Raw genomic sequence first — 20,188 nt, 5'->3', positions numbered from 1 at the left:
CATGTGGAACCTACATGCTATACGGAGGCTATTGGAGAGCATGTATGGGAAAAAGCAATGGATGTGGAGATGGACGCATTGGTCCATAATGATACATGGGACTTGGTTGCACTACCAAAGGACAAGAATGTTATTGGATGTAAATGGGTTTACAAAGTGAAGTGTAAATCTGATGGTTCTATTGAGAGACATAAAGCAAGATTGGTAGCAAAGGGTTATGCACAGACCCAAGGATTGGATTATGATGAGACGTTTAGTCTAGTGGCTAAGATGGGCACAGTGAGAGCAGTCATTGCTATGGCTGTAGCTAATGGCTGGGAAATGCATCAGATGGATGTCAAGAATGCATTTCTGAATGGAGATCTACAAGAGGAAGTGTACATGGCACAGCCAGAAGGGTATGTACACCCTAGATATCCCACTCACGTATGCAGGTTGAAAAAGGCATTGTATGGTCTGAAGGAAGCACCTCGTGCTTGGAGTGATAAGATGAGCAGATATCTTATCTCACTTGGTTTTCAGATTTCTACAGCAGATTCTTCACTCTATGTGAAGAAGACACAGCATGGGATTGTTTTACTCGTTATCTATGTGGATGATTTGATTATTACAGGTGATCATGGTGCAGATGTGATGCATGTCAAGAAAGCTTTGAGTGGGCAATTTGACATGAAAGATCTTGGTGAGTTGAGATACTTCCTTGGAATTGAAGTGGTGAAAGATCATGCAGGTACTTGGTTAGTACAGCACCAATATGCATTGGATATGTTGGCAAAGTATGGCATGACAGGGTGTAAGCCTATGAGTACACCATTGGAGCATAATGTGAAGTTGCGGGCTGATTATGGCAAGGAATTGGATGATCCTTCTATGTACAGGAAGATGGTTGGTAGTCTCATATATATGACTATCACACGCCCGGATTTGAGTTATGCTGTGGGGCTAGTCAGCCAGTTTATGCAGAGCCCCAGGAAACCACATTTGGATGCAGTGAGATGCATCATGAGATATGTGAAGACCACAGCACATTATGGTTTATTTTATGAGAGTGGTAAAAGCTTGGACATATATGGCTACACAGATGCTGATTGGGCAGGTAGCGCATATGACAGGAGGTCTACTAGTGGATATGCTTTTACACTTGGAAGTGCTGTGGTGAGTTGGAGTAGCAAAAAGCAACCTACAATTGCTTTATCCAGTACAGAGGCTGAGTACAGGGGTGCAGCCATTGCTACTTGTGAGGCTACATGGTTAAAGAGTCTCTTGACAGATTTATGTGAGCCTATTGGTGGGAAAGTTGTCATTCATTGTGACAACATGAGCAGTATACAGTTGGCAAAGAATCCAGTGTTTCATGCGAGGACCAAACACATAGAGGTCCATTATCACTTTGTCAGAGAGAAGGTGCTTCATGGTTTTGTTCTTCAGTATGTGAAGACTGATGAGCAGGTGGCTGATATCTTTACGAAGCCACTTAGCAGGGAGAAGTTTGAGTACTTCCGGACTATGTTGGGAGTACATGGGATGAGCTTGAGGGGGAGTGTTGAGAGTCTTGATATCCCAAGCTCATCTACATCTTCATCGGCAGTACATCATGAGCTTGAGAGGGGCTGTTGAGATTCAAGCTCGATGTGAGTATGAGCCAGCTATGCTATGTGCTGGCAGATTAGGTAGGAACATGTGTGAGACATAAATGACCGCGTGTCCAGCTGGTCATAGTGTGTGGACATTAGCTAGGGTTAGTAGAGTGTGGACACAACTCATTGTGTGTTGTGTGGATTATGGATTAGTGCATTATGCTTTGTGTGAGAGTGGACATGGCTTCCCTCTATGGTTAGGGTTTGCAATATACATTAGGGTTTGCTCCTGTGTGTGTGTCTCCTCCTCCTCTACCGTTCTTTCAACACTACAGACGCGCACACAGACGTGTTTACTCAACTAAAAAAAAATTACGGGCGCGTCTATTTGTACGTCTATTAGCGCGTCTATAGACCCGCATCTAAAGGCACGTTTAAAAGGTAACAAACAGACGTGCATATAGACGCGCCTATAAATGTGCATATAGATGCGCATATAGATGCACAAATAGACGATCGGAAAAAAATTTAAAAACAGACAGATGCATGCATAGACGTGTTTATACACGCAAAGAGACAGACGCATGCATCAACGCGTTTATAGACGCTCAAATAGATGCTTCTTGAACAAACAAACGCGTATATAGACGCGTTTATAGACGCGTTACATAATATTTTTTAAATTTTGTGTGCTTTAACAGAATGCTGTGTATGTTGTGTATGCTATGTAGTTACAGGAATCCCATTTCCACATTGTGTAATTCAATTCTTATAGCCAATCGCATTTTAATTAGCACTCTTGCAAGCACGTCTATAGCTGACATTAATTACAATTCCAAATCATTACAACTCTGAAACGTTTAGTTACAAGGCATTAATTGATAGCTCAAAAAGTGCTTGTATGTACATATAGCACGAAGCTAAGCCACGTCTTGTGGCTTCAAGTACCAAAAATAAGAGGAGTGTATATACAAGAGGCACGAAGCCTGGTGGCTAAGTACAAAAAAGAGTAGCTAGCACTACTCCTCGCTCCCTTCTGTGCTCCCTTCTCCGCCTCCTTCTTCCTCGTCTTCTTCCTCATCTTCTTGTGCAGGGTCCTGTAAACCAGGGACAACATATATCAATGTATGAAAAATCAAATCTTTATTTATAATATTGACATTATTTAATTGCTTTCAAATACCTTGGGGGACAGTAGCCCGGATATACTGCTCCTCAGTAGTCAACCCATCATTATAGAAGTGCCTCCATGTATCTTCTCTGCAATGGTGGCAATGGTAGGCTATCTCGACAGGAGTAGGGTACCTACCCACGATATCAAGCTGTAAGATGACACAATTTGCAGAGGGGTTAGTACAAAGAAACAACCTCCTATAATAAACTACATAAACAATATAATTTGAGATTGATACTTACAAAAAACTGGGCCTCCCATGATTCAACACCCCCTGCTCCAAAATGCATGCTTCCATATTGCTCCATTTAGATCCTTCGTGCCTCCACGTGCTTTAGACTGGGTTCCTCCTTCGCTGACTTCATTGCTTTCTTCCACTCACGCTTGTGAGCGGTGTGGGGTGGGTCCCTTGGTGGTTGACCTCCCTGGAGGTTGGCAAGCTCCGCTAGTGCATGCCTCTTAAGCGAAGATCTTTTATTGCTAAGTATCGAAACAATCTTTGACTTGGCCCATTTATCTGTGAACTGAACATTGGGGGGGTTAGGATACCTATAGCGAACAACAGTGAGGGTCTCATCAGCTAACCTCTTTGGTTGATCTTTGTAGTGAATAAAGCAATCTCTGTAATTGTTAGCAATTACAGAGCGAATGAAGGCCATGATGTCCTTCCCCCGTGCATCCATCAAGATGCCTCCTATCTGAGTGATGTCATAGTAGATCGTACCATCACCCGGAGGCACGTCTAAATCATCTGAATCATTCTCGTCCCCACCACCACCCCTCCCAAAGCACTATGCCATGCATCCCCCACCGCTCTCCCTGCTACTATGTCGTGTCGAGCTAGTACGCTGGCCACCTGTAGGCTGCTGGAGAACCAAGTCTCGACTGCACGGGAGTACGCCGACGGCTCTGCGAGGCAGAAGGGCCTCCTAAATACGACATGGGGGAAGGGGCATAGGATGGCATGGGGGAAGGGTCTTGGCTATGTAGCCAGCTGGGCTGTGTTGACTCCACTGGAGTAATCTCAAAAGGTGTGGGGTTGGGGTGGTTTGGAGTTTGTAGTGCCGACTCCTGGGGGTGTTTAGAGTACCCGTTGTCAGGCATTTTTTTGAGAAGTATTTCGGGCTTGTATACATACGTGTGCATGGTGTGAATGAAAACTTGGCCGTGGAATGCGTTGCCAAGATGTTCAGTGTGGACGGCTTTTGGTTTTGGGCTTGTTGCAGGCCTGCCCGGTGAGAGGTTTGCTGGGTTGATATCAGCTCTTCGATGGCCGGATGTATGCGTCCCCACGGATAAGTGGGTTGTGTTGAAGGTATGAAGCATGGGCAATAAAAGGTAATGGGCCAAGGCAGCTTTGTACATTTGTGTGTGAAAAGGAGGTGGCCATCTCTTAGGCATTAGAGGGAATAAAAAAATGAATAATAATATAATTACGTGGCCTGAAGTGTGAAAAGCCACTTGGGAGTTTGAACAGCTGCCAGTGCACCTTCTGGAGACTTACGAAGTTTGACGAAGCTGTGATGCACAGCTGGCAGAAAAAGGAGTAGCGGTGTTGTTTGTGAGGGGGCCTCGTCATTCTCTGTAGAGAAGACAGCGCAGGTAGCTGGTCGTGTGGGCTCTCGCGCGTGAACTACAGCTAGGTGGACAGGTGAGAGGCTGGGACTCTCCCGTGTGAGCTACAGAGAAGCGTTCGAAGTGTGGCTGCAGGCTTGAGTGCGGTGGCTGGCACGCGCAGACAAATAAGTGGAGAAAGCCGTTGCGTAAAGATTGGTTGACGACCCCATGTGAAGAGGTGAGCATGGTGCGCAGCTGACGTGCTGGCAACTGGAGTTGCAGACGTGAGGGTTCTTGGGCGCAACAGCAAAGGAGACTGGAGACGCCGACATGTGAAGAGAGTGTGGGCGCCAGCAGGTGGTCGCGTGGAGACAGGCTCGTGGGTGTGAGAGAGCTGGCGCAGCTACAAGATAAGTGAAGGGAAGTAAACAAGGTGGCTGGCGTCGAAGGCGACAAGAGGGAGGCTGCCTTGGGCCAGTGTGTAGTGGGTTTGCAGAGATGAAATGAAGTGGTGGGTGAAAGCCGTCGTGTAAGCTGGGGTTCCCCCTTGAGAAGTGCAGCGTAGAGGAGCACTAAGCATGGAGGACATGCATGTTGGAGAAGGCAGAGGTTGGTGGGGCGCTGCTTGTAGATAAGAGACGGGTGCTGGCATCAAAGGGAGCTGCTAGCAAGGACAAAAGAGATGCAGATAACCTGCAGGTGACTGGTTAGCTGGTGTGGGCGCCTTCCGGAGAGAGTGGCCGGGTTCATTCTGGTGTGGTTGGTACAGTAGGCAGGCGAGTGGATTTCGTGGTGATCAGGGATGTGGTGTATCCTTGGCAGTGTGACTGGCCTGAGTGAGTGTTTTGTTTATGGGTTGTGTGAATAAGGCTTCTGTGTCGGGAGAAGCTTGTATGAAATGTTTTGATCTGGGAATATATTGCTGGGTGTTTCTTTGGTCTATGGTACCCCTGTTTTATGGTGTCTATCTGGCATGGGTTGGGTGGTGAAGTGTGAGAAGGTTCCAGCCGCCGGTGACTGGTGGTGCCCCCGTTCGTGTGTGTTATTCCAAGTTTGCGAGGTGGAAGGGTTGTAGAGGCAGGTCTTTCTTTCTTTTTTTCACCTCACACCCGTCATGTAGCCATATAACTCCGTAGGACAGGGAGGGTGCCCCAAAAGGTTATATAAGTCCCAAAAGATGGACTCCCGAAGAACAGGTGAGCCTGAAGAGCTTCCTGGCCACATGATGAACTGGAAATTTAAAGAAAAAAAGAAGATTACTGAGATGAACTGAGAAGAGAAAAAGAATAAAAAATAGAGAAAAAGAGAGAAGGAAAGAGAGTAGAAAAGGCATGCACAGCGAGGATAAAAGAGAGGAGAAAGGAGAGGAAAAGAGAGGAGAAAAAGAGGGGATAAAAGAGAGAAAAAGAGATGAGAATAGAGGAAAAAAGAGGGGGATAAAAGAGACAAAAAGAGAGGAGAATAGAGGAAAAGAGAGGAAAAAAAGAGAGAGAAAAAGAGAGGAGAATAGAGGAAAAGAGAGGAGAGAAAAAGAGAGGAGATAAGAGAGAAAAAGAGAGACGAAAAGAGAAGGAAAGAGAGGATAAAAGAGAGAAGGAAAAAGAGAGGAAAATATAGAGTGCAATCTATTTTTTCAATCATGCTTTCCCTTTCCATCATTAATGCAATCCCCTTCTTCAATCATGCAATCCCTTTCCATCATTCATGCAGTCCCTTTCTTCATTCATGCAATCACTTATTTCCATGAAGAAAGGAGAGAAAAAGAGAGGAGAAAAAGAAAGAAAAAGTGGGGATAAAAGAGAGGAGAAAGGAGAGGAAAAGAGAGGAGAAAGGAGAGTAAAAGAGAGTAGAAAAAGTGGGGATAAAAGAGAGGAGAAAGGAGAGGAAAAGAGAGGAGAAAAAAAGAGAAAAAGAGAGGAGGGGAAAAAAAGAGAGAAAAAACACAGCGTCTATATTCGCGCTTAACAGCGCGTCTACAGACACAGCTACTTATTTCCAACACAGAGTAGACGCGTCTATAGACACGTTTTTAGACGCGCTCTCAGATGCGTCTATAGCTCTGATAGACAGACTATTTAAAAAAGACGAAAAGGACATGCACCCGACGCGCCCGACACAAAAACACAGTTGTTGTACCAAAAACATGCATTTCAAAGAGAGCAAAGGACAAATCAAACACAGTTGTTGTACCAAAAATATGCATTTCAAAGATAGCAAAGGACGAATCAAACGAGAGCAACTTTCAAAGAAGATCAATCCTAAAGAGACTTACCTTGGATAGAGGTATGGAAGCTTCTTGTCCTTCTTCAAAGCTCCTTCTCTTTCTTCTCTTCCTTGTTCACCCTCTTCAAGCACGCTAAAAGTAGGTTTGAAAATGAAAATCGCGTCTACAGGAGCGTCTAATGTCGTGTCTACTATCGCGTCTAAAACCGCGTTTAATTGCACGTCTACAGCAGTTTAGACATGCTTATAGACGCGTACCACACAGAATAGACGTGGTATTAGATGCGACACAGAATAGACGTGGTATTAGATGCGACACAGAGTTTTTAGATTAAATATTTGATACAAGCGTAATTTTTTTGGGTTGTTTATTTGTAGGATGTCTTCATCTTCAACAAGTAGCTCCAGTGAGGATGAATCCCTCCGTATCCACCATCGCGAAATGTGGTTGGAGCAAAAAATCAAATGTATGTGTGATCGATGTCGAGGAAACATGTATCATGCATGCAGGATTACACTCAATCACATCTCAAAGTATGGAGAATGGGATGCGACCGTAAACATGGTAAGTGTTAAAGAGTTAAGGTTGATTGAGATACCTATGGATGTTCATATGTTTGTGTTATGATCCCGTTTTAATTTGATACAGGATGCAGTGCCACACCCGCATATGTTGCCCTATGCTCGTCGTGTGAGGAGGCAAAGCATCGACGATATGAGGTGGGATCTTCAGGAGGGATCGTTACGGATGCATGGAGTGATGGTGATAGTAGCCCTCCGCCATTACGTGTTTGATGATATGGTGTGGGATTTATATGTCCATCAATCCGAAGGGAGGGATGATAGCATGGAGCAGGATGATCTCTTTACCGGCAGCATCGACTCCACTATTTGAGGGGTGCACATTCTCTGTTCTACGTGCCTCCCTTGAGTTACTAAACTTGCAAACCATCTATGGATGGAGCAATGCAAGTTTGAATGCATTACTCAAGTAAGCTTTAAAGTCTATTTTGCAAACATGATGAATTATGCTAGTGGGTCAATTACTCGAATGCTTTTCCTCATTTATGGTCTTCACGTGCAGGCTATTATGTAAAATGCTTCCACGGGAGAATAAATTACCGACCTCAAGATAGTATGGCAAGGCAACATGTGACCTCTCTTGGAGGATTAGATTAAAAGCGCATCCATGCATGCGTCAACGATTGCGTTTCATTTCGTGGACTACATAAGGATGCAAGAGAGTGTCCTACTTGTGGAGAGGCCAGATATAAAGCAGATCTCAAAACTTTGGACGTGCCTCGTAAGGTTCTGTGACATTTTCCCATAAACCCTCGCATCCAACATATGTTCAAGTGCAAATCCATTGCAGAGCTCATGTCATGGCATTCCTCCCATCGATCAACCGATGGCAAGTGGAGAACTCCCGCCGCGCAGACACTCTTGCGTGGAAGCATATTGAAGACACATGGCCAAGCTTCAAGGAAGAACCTAGGAGCTTGAGACTTGGATTGGGTATGGACAGTGTGAACCCATTTGGTCTCAAAAGCACCTCTTACAGTGTATGGCCAGTGATATTGGTGAATTATAATCTTCCACCCTCTATGGCGATTAAGAAAGGACATGTTATGTTATCCCTTCTAATTCTAGGGAAACATAAAGTCAAATATCCTTATGTTTATTTGGAGCCTTTGATTGACGAGCTAGAGATACTTTAGAGAGGTATCGAGGTGCATGATGTGAGCAGGCCTTCCTCACGAGACTTCAATTGCAAAGCAATCTTGATGTGGACGATGCATGACTTTCTAGGCTATGGCAAGTGTTCAAGTAAGCATTGCACTTCTAATTATGAGTAGGCAAAGGAAGTGGCACCCTAAACCCACCTTCAACTCTTAATTGCATCTATTGTTCAGGTCTCACTACATCGGGTTACCATGCATGTCCTGTTTGTGGTCCTTTGCTTGTTGCCTCACGAGCAGACGCATTGAATAAGGTCATCTCTATGAAAATCACCATCGATTTCTCCCACCTGATCATCCTAGATATGTTGCCCCTTGGAATGAAGTCCTCCCACAATCACTCACTACATCGGGTTACCATGCATGTCCTGTTTGTGTTCCTTCACTTGTTGCCTCACGGGCAGACGCATTGAATAAGGTCATCTCTATGAAAATCACCATCGATTCTGATCATCCTAGATATGTTGCCCCTAGGAATGAAGTCCTCCCACAATCACTCACAGCGGGAGATTGGATGAGAATTTGAGACGATTCCACGACTCCACCACTTGGTATGAGCCGGTAAGGGTTTGTAACTATTGTGTGCTATATTGGCTGGAAATAAAGATTGCCCGCTAACACCAGCTTTTGTTTAGATACTCCATCTTTTATCGTTTTACCATATTGGTCCCACCTCAAGATCAATCACTTGCTTGATCCCATGCATATCTTCAAGTATTTTTAGCTTGATAAAGAGGAAGGTTCCATCCCAATGAGACCCAAGCAATGGCCAAGAGACCTCCGCCAAGAGTATCTAAAGGCCGCTAAGTATCTCAAGGGCGACAGACCCTTTTCTTTCTTTTTGACATAAGGAGTACCCCATGAAGATGAGGGCATCGATCTCGAGGGCCCATAATGTACCCAAGAGTCCTACCAGCATCTATCATGGCGATAGAGTCCTTGTAGGTCTTCTTCTTCAGACGTTAGTGTTCATCCCATGGAAACCAAGGCATCGGCCGCCCCAAGGTGATAAAACAACCCAAGGTCCTACCAAGCATCTCACATGGCCGTAGACACGTCATGTCGTCTCAAGTCACTTCTATATATTTCTAGGGCATGTGTTTCGTAAATTTTTGTTTATCGTAGCACCTAGTCCATACCTAAGAGGTAGATCACAGGTCTGGATTCCCAAGCAGAATTCCTCGAATTCTGAATTATTGATCCCTCAGATCAAAATCAAAGGTCTCAACTTAGTTTCAAAATTGGTGGGTGATTTGAGTGTAGATTACTGAACTGGTCACATCATCTTTTCACTGACGAAGGAGTTACGTCTTGGTCATAGTCTGATTCAGGGTTTGAGTATGGAAAGGTTCTCCCTGAACTATCTTTCTTGAAGGGTAATATTTCAATTACTACTTTACTAAATTTCATTCATTGAGTATTTTGCTTAACTGAATTCAAAAAACTAGTCACGAATTCCTATGAGGAATAAATTAATCATTTATCTAAAATTCCAACTTCGATAGTTTTTCTGAATTTCTCATTACCATCCTAGAGAATATGAAATGGTAGAGTTTTCTCACAAAGTATTTTCTTATTCATTTTCCAATATTCATGGGATTTAAACATAGGATTGAAGAGAACTCTTATTTTGATATAAAAATTCTGTATGCATCTATTTATGCATAGAATCAATATTGATGAAAGTAACACTTTTATAAAAAAATAAATCTTTTATGCATCATTTTATACATAAAAATCAATATTGATGAAAGTAACACTTTTATAATTAAAAAATTCTTTTATGCATCTATTTATACATAAAAATCAATATTGATGAAAGTAACACTTTTATAATAAAAAAAATTCTTTTATGCATCATTTTATGCATGAAAGTAACACTTTTATAATAAAAAAATCTTTTATGTATCATTTTATGCATATTGATGAAAGTAACACTTTTATAATAATAAAAATTCTTTTATGCATCTATTTATGCATAAAAATCAATATTGATGAAAGTAACACTTTTATAATACAAAAATTCTTTTATGCATCATTTTATGCATAAAAATCAATATTGATGAAAGTAACACTTTTATAATAAAAAATATTCTTTTATGCATCATTTTATGCATAAAAATCAATATTGATGAAAGTAACACTTTTATAATAATAAAAATTCTTTTATGCTTAAAAATCAATATTGATGAAAGTAACACTTTTATAAAAAAAAATCAATATGCATCTTTCTATGCATAGAATTGAAATCTAATGAAAATCACTCTTTTATAATAAAAATAATAATCAATATGCATCTTTCTATGCATAGAATTTAAATATAATGAAAATCACTCTTTTATAATAAAAAATAATCAATATGCATCTTTTTATGCATAGAATTTAAATATAATTAAAATCACTCTTTTAAAAAAAATCATCAATATGCATCTTTCTATGCATAGAATTTAATTTTAATGGAAATAACACTTTTATAATAAAATATTTCTACTATGCATTTTCCTATGCATAGAATGAAAATAACACTTTTAGAATACACAAATGATGGGGATTACTCTTTTTGAATAATAAAAGGTACTACGTATTTCACAAAATTTTGCCATAACCTCCTTTGTATGGCTGACAATTTTTCATTTTTTTCTATTCTTAATTTACTTAAAAATTATCCCCAATTTGTTTAAAGCATTCTAAACTAATCAAATTCCACTTTTAAAAGAGAAACAGTATGAAAAGTTTAATTCAAACAATTTCATTACTTAATTAGGATAAAGAAGGGATGAATTTAAGAATGAAAGAGGGGGAAAGCCTTTCCAGCAAGGCATAGCATCAGATTATCATTTTAAAGATAACAAAAAAATTAGAAAACCATTAAAAGAATAAGAAAAAGTAGGATCTCTAACTTACATGAATTTATGGGAGCTTTCCTTTGGCTTGATGGTTTGAGGATTCTACTCTTGTTTCCAACAAGAGTGGCCACCGGTTCTTTAGAAGAGGGAAAGCTAAAAAACTAACGAATTATTAAGAAATTCACAGTTTTTGGCTCTAGGGTGGAGTAGAGTAACAATGATAAAACACTATTAAGCTTCAACAAAGGGGGAGGCTTCTATTTATAGAAAAAAGTGAGCTTTCAACCAAGCAAACTGATTCTAGAATTTTCCAGATCAGTTTGGTCAATTTTGACCATTTTTGGGTCAGTTTAGCTTACTTTTTGGAACTAGACTTGAATTAGGAGAGAGAAGGGATGAAATATCTCAAATTTTGGGAATTTAAAACTCCACCACACATGTGAAATAGGCACCTCCTTCATGAGGGGGAATCCCCACATCTGAGGTGTCAAAAATTCATTTTTTTAGTATTTCCTTTGGTCCTTAGTCCACTCTTCATCTTATGTGAGTATTTACTGATTTTTTGGGGAGATTTTCTTTATTTCTTCTATTTATCTCCTCCACAAATTTGGATGAATCTGATTGGCCCCTCAAAACCTTAATTTATAATTTTCAGAAAATCTGGACCCCTAGGAAAGGCCTTTTGAACAGATTATAATTGGTTTCTAATGCACCTTCTGAAAATCTTTTTGAACTTCTATTTTGGGAGAATTTATTTTAATAAGAAGAGATATTTTTCCATCCAAAAATATCTAAAATCTGAATAATCTCTCTCTAGAATATTTTCTCTCTCTAGGCTAAAATAGGTAGAAACAAGTTCTTTTATGTTTTTTGAAGAGAGATTTGATTACAGGGGAAGATACTGGACATCTTGAGAGGGATTTGATTACAGGGGAAGATACTGGAATCTTACAACAACCATAGAGCTATTGAAGCAAAAGTTCAAAGATCTATTTGTTTTCTGCAATTATTGTAATGTTTTTTTGTACTCAAATTTTTATGGAATGTGATAGTTTTGGTTTGGTCCAAATTAAGTCGTTTTTTGAGAGTTCTCTTGATTTAAGTGAGCAAATGCATCTAAAATATCTGAAAAGAGAGAAATATTTATTAATTTTTTAATTCTAACCTACATATAAAAAGTGATTTATTTTAAAGAAACTCTAAAAAGTAGTCTTTTTTTAATGTTTTTTTAATGCAAAATGGACTTGAGTGAATGTTTGCACGATTTTGTGAACATTTTTCATGACTAGCTCTTCATACTACAACTGTATATAGAACAGTCACACAAACATACATTAACCAACAACCTGAAAATCTTAGATTCTTTGCACAAATTGTCCTACAACGAAATTCCTATTGCAACTTTGCTCCTACTAGAAATTGGGTATACACAATCAAAATTGACACTTTCATAGAGAGTGCTTGCAAGCCAAAACAAGTCCCAAAACACCTTGAAACATGTAAAATTTAGGTAACAAAGTCGACTGCCCACAATAGGGTCTTCTTCCTTCATCTAAGAAGATACCACAATCTAATACAATGACTTCCCTGTGTGCATGTAGCTCTCATAGCTACCCAAAGGTGTTACTCAAAAATCAATGAGGGAAAGATATGGAATTATCCTTATCCATTCACCGCTTCCTTTGCTTGCCTCTTTGTACTGAGGTTGTTTGGTGAGTTGTTGTAGAATCATTTCGAAACAATCCTCAGTCCATGGTATACGTTTTCTAAGTTTGCATGTCTATTTATAGTATTTGTGAGTCTTTGCGTAGGTAAAATGTGATCTGTGGCTTAATTGTGTACCATCTTGACACATCTCATAAAAGGTCTACCAAGTATCACATCGTATGAATCCATGTGCCTAACTAGTAAAATTCATGACCGCCGCAAACGTATGGCATTAGTGGAATAAGAAGACTTACATCTTGAGGTTCTGCAAAACTCCTATAGGCCACAACACGATAATACTTTTCCATTTGATTAATCAAAATTTTTAACGAGTTCAGGTAGGTCGTCCCATTCTCCAACCATTTCTAAATCCTCCTCGAGAGACAAAGGCAATTCCTCGTTGGTTGCTAGATCGGTCTACATTCCACCCAATCTTTTAAATTAGTCCACACTTAGGGGTTCATCATCCAGGTTTCAATTGGCATTTTAATCTTTGTGGAGATAAATGCTATTAGCCTTGTCACATCTTTGGGCATTTGGTCTCGACCAACATCATTATTGCATGATTCTAGGACACAATTTGTTGAGTCGTACAGGAGATGTTCTCCTTCTTTCTCAAACATCCTTGAGTTGTACAGGAGATGATCTCCTTCTTTCTCAAACATCCTTGAGAATAAGTTGTTCTTTCCTCCTTTTGAGTCGGTCTCACCTTCGCCGTGTTCTAACATAAGTTTTGGCACATTTAGCTATTTTGCTTTCCCCATGGTGTTTCATCTAGGATAGAGTGTTTTGGTAGCCTGCCGCCTAGCTTGCAACTATTCCTCAAATCTCTTTTGGATTTCTCAAACTAGGGCCTGTATAGCATCTAGTTTTTGATCTCTTTTTGGGAATTTGGGTCCTTACCAACACCCCTTAGTGTCTTGGGTTCATCAACAGCTTGTTTGTTTTCCTTTTATGTCATTGGTTCTTTTCTCCTTAATAGCACATTCTCTTGGCTCGACTCAATGGTTGTAGCATCAATCATTCCCTCATTTGAACTATCATGAATCACCACTGTAGAGTCTCTTCTCCCCACCTTCTTTTCCCTTCTTCTTCCTCCCGTCATGTGAGAAAGATTTAACTTAAGTTTCTCCATTGGCTTCTGGGGTCTTTAGTGCTTGCACACAAGTTATGACATTAAGTGGTGTTGCCACCACCCTTGATCGCACCCCAATCATTTTGAGTGTCCCATGCTTGGATTGGTGGCCATTTAAAACTCTCCAATGCCGCTATAAGGAAAATTCTTGATTAGATGGTCAATTTTTCATTCCACACAACTCAATCCTAGGTGTGTGCTCACTTTAGTATTTTGTGGGTTCATTGCCTTAACCTTATAAGGACACTTAGCCACTTGCTAAGGTACATTATAGTGGGGCTCTCCATGTTGTGGCATTAATCTCCTTGCCCTGCATTGCACTACAACCTGGAACACTAGCACTGGTGTGTTCCTTTGCATCAAAAAGTACAGGGTTCATTGCCTTAACCTTATAAGGACACTTAGCCACTTGCTAAGGTACATTATAGTGGGGCTCTCCATGTTGTGGCATTAATCTCCTTGCCCTGCATTGCACTACAACCTGGAACACTAGCACTGGTGTGTTCCTTTGCATCAAAAAGTACATGGTTACCTCCCAAATGTCATCTAAATCCTCCATGGTTGGCCAAGACTTCCGTGCATGTTCTCCTTCTTCTGACACCTCTTTAATGATTGATTGGCATTATATAAGGTGCTCATGGGTTGTGGTGGTAGGGCAAGTGGCAGCATAAGCACTTTAGATACTCTATAAATTCCCTTCATCTACTTTTGCACGTTTTTGACAAATTTACTCCTGGTACATACCCTTGCCTAGGTGGTGCAAGTAAAGATAAGTGTTGCCATATAGAAGGTAACTAAGGCACTTGAGGTACTTGTAGGTGTTGTGTAGGTACCTACACATACTCGTATCACAATTTTTAAAGTCGCATATAATGCACACAATATATCAAAGGGTGAGGTCTACAACAACTTCGGACACTGGGTGTTCGTGTGATTTTACTAACATATTGAGCACCATACCAACTCTCATGGGGGGATGTAAATGTTGGTTTGTGGGCACATTCCTTACTTAGCTTTATCTTATCTACTAGAAACATAATTCTTAGCTCATATAGATTCATATCCTTTATTCGTCTCTTTGAGGTAATCATGCTCGTTTGGCCTACCGATGCTTGCGATGGAGCTATTGTGGAGTGACAGATTTGGTGTTATTAAGTTGTAGTAACTCAAGCATTAAAGAGAATGTGGGGGAGAGAGAGAGATTCAAACCCTAGCAAGCAAACACACACACACAAGAGAGAGAACAAGACACAAGAGAGAGAACAAGACACAAGAGAGAGATGGATGGCTGAATTTTCTTCTATCTTCTTCTTCTCTACTCAACCAACATAACATAAAGATAAGAGTACACACCATATGGGTTAGTGATCAACTACTACAACATACAAGGGTCGTCCATAAATTGAACCACCCGACTAAATGAGCTGGCGTTATAACTATGCCAATCTCTAGTAATCCAAAATGGCTGTCACACAGCCTGTCATCCCACTGGCCGCATATCACCCATAATCTCACAAACCATGCCAATGGTGTAAGTTCGAAAGCTATCACCCAGGTAGGTCATCAATGTCTGTCGTAGCACACACTGCACTCTAAGTAAGCTCCTAAACCTGTAGAGCTTTTCTATGCCCAATGCCTTTGTGAAGATGTCAGCCACCTGATCCTTTGTGCTGACATATACAAGATCTACATCTCCTGCTATAACCTTCTCCCTCACAAAGTGATAATGCACCTCAATGTGCCTCGTTCTAGCATGATATACTAGGTTATTGGCCAACTGTATGATGCTCATGTTGTCACAATATATGACAACTGCCCTATCCACCGGCTCTCCCATGTCACCAAGTAGCTTTTGAATCCAAGCTACCTCACAAGCTACCATAGCAACACCCCTGTACTCTGCCTCTGTACTTGACAAGGCAACTGTTGGCTACGTCTTACCGCTCCAACTCACAGCAGCACTCTCAAATGAGAACATAAAACACTTGGATCTCCTATCTGCAATACTGCTAGCCCAATCAGCATCTGTGTACCCATGCAACTATATCTCTCTACCAGCCTCATAGAAAAGTCCATGATCAACTATATCTCTCTACCAGCCTCATAGAAAAGTCCATGATCAACTATATCTGTGTACCCATGCAACTATATCTCTCTACCAGCCTCATAGAAAAGTCCATGATCAACTATATCTCTCTACCAGCCTCATAGAAAAGTCCATGATCAACTATGGACTTTATGTACCTTGTATCTGCTCACTAAACCATTAGCATTGTGCTTGACTTTATACACCCACTTACATCCGATTACCTTCTTTTCCTTAGGCAAAGGCACCAACTCCCATGTTGCATTTGCATCCAATGCTGCCATCTCCTCATCCATGGCATCTTCCCATTTCTTATTTCTAATTGCCTGCTCAAAGAAAGTGGGCTCCACCTCCTGTATTGCTTTTACCATGTAAGCACAATGATGGGCTATATATCCATCATATCTCAACTTGTCAACAGGGTATCTAACCCTCGTAGACCTTCATATACCTGGATCATTGCCAGGTGTCCTCAAAATAGCCTTGGTTCTCCTTACACCAGGAGTAACCACAGACGGAATGCCAAGCTCCTCATCAAGGTTCTACTCAGAGCCACTAAAGTCACCATCCACATATGAGTGACCTACTGATAGATCAAGCACAAAAGTTTGATCTACCTTTTCCTTTGCTTTCCGTAATACATGTGTCCCTGTATCATTCTCAGCCTGCCTGCTGACCATGGGCTAACATTGGATCCACTGCTCGAAGACTCCCCAAGTCCACTCAGCCCCTGTGATTGTGCTGCTCTACATGTGGTCATCAACGAATGTAACATAGTACCTGCAACCTACAATTGTTGTAGTCTTGGTCAGTCCCCATACATCTGAATGTATGAGCTCCGATGGCCTTGCACATTGACATGCTTTTCATGTGGGAAAGCATGTTTGGCATGCTTACCAAGTTGGCATGCTTCACATACCTTATGCATACCGTCAACCTTAAACTTTGGCAAACCTGCAAAATAATATTTTGGGCCTACATAGACTTCAGTCATCGCTATACATTCACGTGACCAATCCGCTTGTGCCATATGTCAATATCTACAAATGACACATGTTCCATGCACAAACATGACTGCCTTTATCTTAGCACAGCAGGCATGTTCACATCCAAAGTAAGCATCCTACCATTTCTATTACCCTTTGTAACCAAGCGACACGTATTTTTGAAGTCTTCCACAAAACATCCTTGAGGATTAAACCTCACTTGTAGACCCTGCTCAACCATCTATCCAACAAAAACCAGGTTCACATTAGCCAAGTACTTCATTTTGCCATCCTGCAAGACAATGGCAAGCGCAATGGGATGCACAGTATCATCACCCGTTTCAACATAACCTAGTTTTTCCATTTTTTGCATATCTCTAAATCACTCAGCATGAATGGTCATGTGTTTAGAGACACCTGAATCCACATACCATATATCTTGAGATCTTGACACATCTCCTATTTATGGAACTAAGCATGTGTTGCATCACAAACAGCTGCTTACTTCTATCATCACCTCCATGTTTGCTAGATGATGCATAGTTGTCTTGCTGTAACTTTTCACTTTTAATGTCATTCTGCTTTTTGTAGCAGTCCTTTGCCATGTGTCCTGGTTTTCCACAATAGTAGCACTCTATGCTATTTGCATTTTGATTTATTTGCCAACCACCTTGGCCTCTTTGGCTCCCCATGCCTCTAGACTGGCCTCTTTCATCTGTGTATGATTTTTGCTGATGTGAATCATTGGACTGTTGTTGCCCAGAATTCTAATTTCCTTGTCGGCCACCACCAACTTGGCCTTGACTACGTCCTCTACCTATGCATCTACCTAAATTAAAGTAGAAGGCCTGTTCCGATGTGTTCTTGATTTGTGTGAAGAAGAATCCTCACCTAAATCCCTTTCTGATCCGCATAGATATCAAGTCCCGAAAGTTGGGAATATTCTCCCTAACTGCAATGGAGGACTTGAATGGCTTGTACACTTTGCCAAGCCCATTCAGACAACATACACTCACCAAATCATCATCATCCCCCACTGATACATTGACAAACCCAAGGGATTCAACAATGCCCTTGATCTTTAAGGTATATTCATTGATGGACATGCTTTTCTTTTCCACAGAATGCAACTCTTGCTTTAACTGCAACTTCCTTGCCTTTGTGTTAGTCTCAAACATTTGAACCAGATTCTTCCATGCAACTGCTAGAGTGTTTGCATCTTATATGTGTCCTATCATAGTGTCTATAACACTAATTGAAAGCCATTACATGACTTTTCTTGCACCCTGATTCCAATCCTTGAATGTCTTTATATCTGCAAAAGTGGCATTCTTCTCAGATAACTCTGGAGGCTCCTCATTGTCTCCTTCTACATAATCCCAAAATTCTTTGCCCATTAGGAAATTGGTCATTCTAAACTTCGAGGCATGGAAGTTATTCTTATCCAGCTTCTCACTGATAATCTGATGAATTATGTTAGACATGTTTTCCTGTAGCAATCAAATAACCTACAAACAGGCAACTTCTGTATGCAACCTGCAATACAACAGTATCTCCTATAGTACTGCTGTAGAGCAGGCGGTACTTCAGCATAGCCTGTGTCACCAAATGTGACCAGAGTACATGTACATACACCCAGTATCAAACAACAATACATATGCAAACCCTATCTGCACTATCAAAATGCACTACTATATTGCAATAACCAGATTTCGAGCAGAAATAGTTCTCTATATAAGAACTTCTTGAAAACTGCCAAAAATACCCTGTAGTGATGAAATGGGGCCTGTAACATGTTTGAAATGCAAACAGGACAATATACTTGCTCTGTAGCTATGCTCTTGGTTGAAGACATCTTCTCAATTAGAGATGTGTAGCTCCCAGAGCTACTGAGAGGGTGTTGTACCTAGGGGAAAGAGATGATGCGGCTCTTACCTGTGTAGTACCGCTTCCTTCCTTACTTGTTCTTGCCTCTTTCTTGCCTCCCTAGCTCTCACATAAACCAGGCGGCTCTGATACCAAAAAGAGAATGTGGGTTTACAACTATCATCAAGCGTTGTTGGCTTGGCCAACAATCATCAAGCGACGTTGGCTTGGCCAACAACAAATAGTTATGCATCTTCATATCCCCTACTTCCCTATGGAAGCATGGAGACAATTGCTCATCTGTTAACCTCTCCCTAGGCTTACACCTTGAGTTTAGGTTTTTGAGATATTATACATAATCTCTTATAGATTCATGCTCCTAATTGAGCCATAAGGTTCCATTTTGTACAAAACTAGATACAAACACACCCTTAAGTTGTGCAAAATTAATCATGTCATGTGGCTTAAGCGATTAATACCATTGGTGTAATTTTCCTTTGAGTGTACGGGAGAACACAAATATTTTGTTTGTCACTAATCGGACCACCATAGGTCCTGATTTGAATATCTCTAGGCGTTGTATGGCATCATTTGCCATCACCTATGAATTTTGACATTCATCTCGCCACATGATTGGGCTTGACCGATGTTACTCTTTATGGTGTCAGAGTGGTACTAACTCCTAGAAACCCCTCTTTCTATTTCATCAACCATCCTTAATAGGTGTTGTGAATCCCATATGAGGGGTTACTCTGATTGGATCTCTCATGGTGGAGCCTTGTATGCCATTCTTTCTATAGTTGTCCCACCTCGACCTTTTGTTGCAGTTGATTTACATGTACCCTTAGGTCACGTGAAATTGAAACAGCTCCTACATTCTTGTTTACAACATCGTCCAAGAATCATCGTCAAAGACTACTTCTCCGAGGTTTCCTTCTTGTAAAACAACATGCCCCTCATGTACTCCTAGAACTCTGAGGTTCTTAAAATTACATCTACTTTAGCCCTGATATAAGTTTTCTCTGAATTTTTCTTGATAGGTCATTGCTGTGCCTGAGAGAGGTCATGCAAGAGAAGTTATGAAAGAAAGTGAAGCAAATATAAAACACAGATGTAGGCCAGGTACAAGACCTGTAAATGCTTGAAACTGATGTAAGCCGTAGGTGCTGTACAATGGTAAGAAGCAAAAGCAACTGCTAAAATGACCTCAAATAGATGCAAAAGAATGAGATGAACTGGGGAAAGTGGGGTCAGCCCTTATATACTCTCCCATATACTGTTGTTGGCCAGCA

This window comes from Cibotium barometz, chromosome 3 (genome assembly GCF_041138505.1).
Source record: "Cibotium barometz isolate CiBa-2024 chromosome 3, ASM4113850v1, whole genome shotgun sequence".
In the NCBI taxonomy this organism is placed as follows: Eukaryota; Viridiplantae; Streptophyta; class Polypodiopsida; order Cyatheales; family Cibotiaceae; genus Cibotium; species Cibotium barometz.
This window is presented reverse-complemented; position numbering follows the sequence as displayed.